The sequence below is a fragment of the Hylobates moloch genome, unplaced genomic scaffold, assembly GCF_009828535.3.
Source record: "Hylobates moloch isolate HMO894 unplaced genomic scaffold, HMol_V3 SCAFFOLD_16, whole genome shotgun sequence".
Taxonomy (NCBI): domain Eukaryota; kingdom Metazoa; phylum Chordata; class Mammalia; order Primates; family Hylobatidae; genus Hylobates; species Hylobates moloch.
Window position 1 is genome coordinate 50,451,129 of NW_026652291.1, and position 6,173 is coordinate 50,457,301.

The following is a 6,173-nucleotide window of genomic DNA, read 5'->3' on the forward strand; positions in this document are numbered from 1 at the left end:
AGAACTGTAATCGCTTGCAAAAAAAAAAAAAAAAAAAAAAAAAAAAAGCATGCAGTTTATATAGCATTTTCACTTAACACCCTCCCCCTGACAACTACCACCTGGCAACCTTCACTTAAACCAACACAAAGGGCGTTGATCCCCTCTACAGCATTCCGTGGGCAGGACAAGAGTTCAGATGTTCCCTATAGATAAGGAATGAATCTCTGAGTTGGCATGCTTGCGACTCAGAATACATATGCAGGTGCCTCTGCCACACAGTGTCATTCTCAGGGAATGTTTAGGTTATTACTGTCAGGTGTATCTCCCATATACAGATGTGTCTACCATATAGTTGGTCCTATCTTTTTTTTTTTTTTTTTGAGACAAGATCTTGCTCTTTCACCCAGGCTGGAGTGCAGTGGTGTGACCATAGCTCACTGCAGCCTTGAATTCCTGGGCTCAGGCGACCTTCTCACCTCAGCCTCCTAAGTAGCTAGGACGACAGGTGTGTGCCACCACACCTGGATAATTTTTTATATTTTTTGTAGAGACAGGGGGTCTCGCCATGTTGCTGAGGCTGATCTCAAACTCTTGGCCTCAAGTGATCCATCCACCTCAACCTCCCAAAGTGCTGGGATTACAGGCAAGAGCCACTGCTTCTGGGTAAGAGCTAGTCCTGTCATTATTACAACTTTACAAATAAAGAAATTGAAATTGGACTGGGCACAGTGGCTGATGCCTGTAATCCCAATACTTTGGGAGGCTGAGGCAGGTGGATCACCTGAGGTCAGGAGGTGGCTCACGCCTGTAATCCCAGCACTTTGGGAGGCCAAGGTGGGCGACGGCTTGAGCCCAGGGCTTCAAGACCAGCTTGGGCAACATGGTGAAACACCATCCCTACAAAAAATACAAAAATTAGCCAGGTGTAGTGGTGCACACGTGTATCTCAGCTACTTGGGAGGCTAAGGTGGGAGGATCCCTTGATTCCAGGATGTGGAGGTTGCAGTGAGCTGAGATCACACCACTGCACTCCAGCCTGGGTGACAGAGTGAGATCCTGTCTCAAAACAAAACAAACAAACAAAACAAACAAACAAACAAACAAAAAACCTTGGCCAAGTTCACAGTTAGTAAATGACAAAGTTGGAATATGAAGCCAGGCATCTTCCTGATCACTCCTAATCACTATAGTGTACTACTAATTACCAAGAAATAGACAATAACAAAGGTAGCAAATAACAAGACAGGTAACCAAGCACAGTCATCAGTGATGTCGCACACTGTGAGTGGGACCAAGCCTCTCATAATCCCGCTTCCCTAATTTCTTCTTAGAAGCACTAGTGGGACTCGGCTGGAAGCTGTGGCTTATGCCAGTAATCCCAACACTTTGGGAGGCTGAGGCAGGAGGATCATGAGGTCAGGAGTTCGAGACCAGCCTGGCCAACATAGTGAAACCCTGTCTCTACTAAAAATACAAAAATTAGCTGGGCATGGTGGCACGCCCTGTAGTCCCATCTGCTCAGGAGGCTGAGGCAACAGAATCGCTTGAACCCGGGAGGCGGAAGTTGCAGTGAGCCGAGATGGTGCCACTGCACTCCAGCATGGGTAACAGAGTAAGACTCCATCTCAAAAAAAAAAAAAAAATGAAGCCTGGGGTGAAATTGGATTACCCTAGTTGTGGACCTTGTGCCCAGCAGCCTCTTTCAGAACCTCCTCCCCAGTGTTCATGTGGTTAGGGACTCTTCTACTCAGCAGTTGCTTTAAGTAAAGACAGGCTGCTGTCTGGTGACTCATCTGGGGCCTCAGGAGGCTGCATGGATGGCGAGCTGCCCTCTGCTCCCTTGTTCCTCTCCCCTAGCCCTCCTCCGTGGAAGTCCTGCCAGGAAGTCCATGGTTCAGCTCACGTCTCTGCTCAGGTGCCTCTGGCATGTGTTACCTAACTAGGGCTAAGGCTGGTTCTATCCGACTTCAGACAGTCCAAACAACTCTGAACCTCATTTTCCAGCAGCTGAGTGGCCCTAGGACCCAGGGCCTGTGGGCCTTCTCCTGTGCCTCCACCCGCCCACGCTGACCACCGTCCTATAGGTCAGAAGCAACAACTCCCACCCCCACTCCCCGCCTCTCAGTAGGTCTCTTCTCACGGCAGAAGGCCCCAGTGGCCTGCTCCGCTCAGGGATCCAAGCCTGTGGAGGATTGAGCCAGAGCTCCCCGGCTCACGCCTGCAGCCTCGTGCTGCTGCCTGATGACTCATCCTCATGCCCATGACTTCCTCCCACGCTTTATTTCAGGAAATTACTTTGGAGAATGACCTCGATTTTTTTTTAAACAATAGAAAAATACTTTTCGTCTATAGGGAACAAGCGACAATCCCCAATGCTATTAACTGCCCCGACCCCTGCAAAAGAGGCTTTATAAAACCAGGCTAACAAGGCCAAGGAAGGGGCAAATAGGGCTGTCCTGGTGAAAGTGGAAGAACGTTAACCATTTTGCTTCAAATAGAATAGGAAAGGAACAAGGGCAGTCAAGAAGAATGTAAACCTGAGAGAAATTGCATGTTAAGAGAAGCTCATCCAGCTACTTGAAGCGTCATCAAGTCTCTATGCCCAGACAAATTATGTCCTTGAGTGTGGGTTGCAAATTTTTTAGTAGTGTAACTTTTTCAGATAAATCTTAGAAGAACTCTAATTAAAAAATACCGGCCAGGCACGGGTGGCTTACGCCTGTAATCCCAGCACTTTGGGAGGCCGAGGTGGATGGATCACCTGAGGTAGGGAGTTCAAGACCAGCCTGGCCAACATGGTGAAACCCTATCTATACTAAAAATACAAAAATTAGCTGGGTGTGGTGACGCACGTCTGTAATCCCAGCTACTCAGGAGGCTGAGGCAGGAGAATCGCTTGAACCCGCGAGGTGGAGGTTGCAGTGAGCCGATCGCGCCACTGCACTCCAGCCTGGGGGACAGAGAGAGACTCCGTCTAAAAAAATAAAAATAAAAATACCAAAGAGTCCGGGAGCAGTGGCTCACGCCTATAATCCCAGCACTTTGGGAGGCTGAGGCGGGCAGATCGCTTGAGGCCAGGAGCTCCAGACTGGCCTGGGCAACATGGCGAGACCCCACATCTACAAAAACACAAGAATTACCTGGGTGTGGTGGTGGGCGCCTGTAATCCCAGTTACTGGGGAGGATGAGACAGGAGAATCACTTGAACCAGGAGGCAGAGATTGTAGTGAGCTGAGATCAAGCCACTGCACTCCAGCCTGGGCAACAGAGTGAGACTCTGTCTCAAAAAGCAATAAAAGATAAAAACACAAAAGAAATAATTTATGAATCTACATTTAAGTTAAAATTCATCTAGCATTCACTTCTCATAAAGTCAATCTATGAGAAAAATTACCATTTTGATGAACACCAAAATTTGAAATAACACAGGCATAACCACTGCAATCTTTTATCAAGCTCAGCATTTAATTTACCTCATATTGTTTTAGTTGCAAAAGATAAACAAATATTTAAAAACTGCCTGCCTTGTCATCTCTCTCATCTTTAAACTGATCCAATTTGGAAAAGGAAGACCAGAACATTTTTTAACTTTCAAAGTGAATTATTAAGACTATTGAAGCTGGATGCCATGGCTTATGCCTGTAATCCAAACACTTTGGGAGGCCAAGCAAGAGAATCACTTGAGTCCAGAAGTTTGAGATCAGCCTAGGCAACATAGTGAGACTTTGTGCAAAAAAGTTTATAAATTAGCTGGATGTGGTACTTGGGAGGCTGAGGTACTTGACCTCACTTGAGCCTGGGAGGTGGAGGCTGCAGGCTGCAGTGAGCCTAGATCGTGCCACTGCATTCCAGCCTGGGTGACCAAAGAAGACCTTGTCTCAAAAAAAAAGACTATTAAATTTCTTGTCCTAAATAAAAAGTTGGACACAAAACACAAAATACCCAAAACTTTTCATAAGCAGTAGAGCCTCAGGGCGGGTTACACATCACTCGTGAATACACAACTGAGGCATGACAAGAATATGAACCAAAAATCCTGAGCCTTGTGCAGCAGTTGTCTTCTCAGGAACATTGTTGCAGGAACAGATAGAAAAGGCCAGGGCAGACCCATAACCTTCCTAATCAGTGGCACAACTCAGTAATTTTTGGTGATAGAAGTCAGAATAGTAACAAGAGGCGGTGCTTGTGACTTGGAATGGACACAAGGAAACTTTCCAGAGTGTTGGACCCTGTCTATATCTTGTTATGCGTAGTGATTATATGGAGTATATATGTGGGAAAATTCATGAGCTATACACTTAAGAATTGTGCATTCTGCTGTAGATTAATTATACTTCAATGTCCTGTTAGTTGAAAGAGTCAGTGAAAGAGAGAGGGACAGAGAGAGAGGCAGGGAGGAAAGGAGGAAGGGCCCAGAAAGCTTCAATCCAAGATTTGCTCAAAAGACTGCCAGCAAAAGTTATGTGCCAGCATTATTATAGCACAGCAACACATTGTGTTTTTAATTATAGGTTTTTAAAATTTTTTATTTTCATTTTTATTTTGTTTATTTTTTTGAGACGGAGTCTCTTAAGCCTCCCAGGTTCAAGTGATTCTCCTGCCTCAGCCTCCCAAGTAGCTGGGATTACAGGTGTCTGCCACCATGCCTGGCTAATTTTTGTATTTTTTTTTTTTTTAGTAGAGAGGGATTTCACCATGTTGGCCAGGCTGGTCTCAAACTCCTGACCTCAAGTGATCCACCCGCCTTGGCCTCCCCAAGTACTGGGATTACAGGCATCAACCACTAGGTTAAAGAAAAAAAAAAATTTTAATGGAGGCTGGGTGCAGTGGCTTACTCCTGTAATCCCAGCACTTCGGGAGGCTGAGGCAGGAGGATCACTTGAGCCCAAGAGTTCGAGACCAGCCTGGCCAATATAGTGAGACCCCCATCTCTAGTTTTAAAAAATAAAAATAATAGAGATAGGGACTCCCTACATTGCTCAGGCTGGTCCTGAACTCCTGGGCTCAAGTGATCCTCCCACCTCAGCCTCCCAAAGTGTTGGGATTATAGGCACAAGCCACCATACCTAGGCTGTTTTTAATTATATTTAAAAATTTTTTTTAATGAAACCCAAGTATATTTAAATATAAAATTCAAATCAAATATATTAAAAAATGAAATTCAAATCACCATTGACCTCACAATCCCTCCTGGCAGTCTTCAAGAAATCATGGAAAACTGAAGAAGTAGTAGGTGACCAGGGATGAACAAATGACCTTAATGTCAAACCAGTGTCAAGCACAGCATGCCTGGTCCCATGGAGAACACACAGGCTTGATAAGTAGGTACCAACCTAAGTTCACATCCTAACTCTGCCAGTTACCTGAGGTCCTGCAACTAGCACCTTGCCAAATCCACAGCCCTAGTTGCCCCGTCTGTAAAACGGGTACAAGGCCATCTGCCTCAGAGTTGGTGGCAGATTGAGAAGATAGCTAAAATGTTCAGTACAGTTAGCCAGCCCCCAGCCAAATGTTAGGTTTCTTTTCTGCTCTATTCCATAATGCTATACAATATGCTGGATTTAGAGAGGATATGCCTGCCTTCAGGAAGGCACGCCTTCTGACTGTTTTTCCAGAGGCAAAGATGAATTTTTATCTCACCATCCACAACCACACCTGGCCCTCCTTGCTTGAATGAGACATTCCAGATGTCAATGATACCATACACAGGCCCCTGATAGAAACATTCCATACAACTGGAGGTGCTAGCCGTCCTTGCCTTGTAGAGAAAATGATCAGAATGTGAGTGCAGCAGGCCAGTCACCCCATTTCCTGCTTCCACCACTATAGGAGCAGAACATAAATGTGTCGAAGAAGGGAAGGAGCTGCTCTTGCCTTGCTGGGTTTCTCCTTCCTTCTCTTTTCTGTCGCTCCCAGCCCAGCTCAGGAAGCAGGAGAAAAATAACCAAAGGCAAGAAGACAGAAAGCAGCTATTTCCCCATACTTTGACCACAGGAGTGAAAACAAGTGTCTCATTGCTAATTAAATGTCAGGTTGGTGATGTCCTGGTGGGGTGGTGTGTACACTTTGGAGACAGGTGTGGCTGTCACACCAAGGTGTTAGTCTCAGTGTTCTTCAGCGGAAGCTCCCCACCTTGATCTGTCAGAAGCATTTACTCATAGGGACCAGAATTTAGGTCCAGGGCCCAGTGT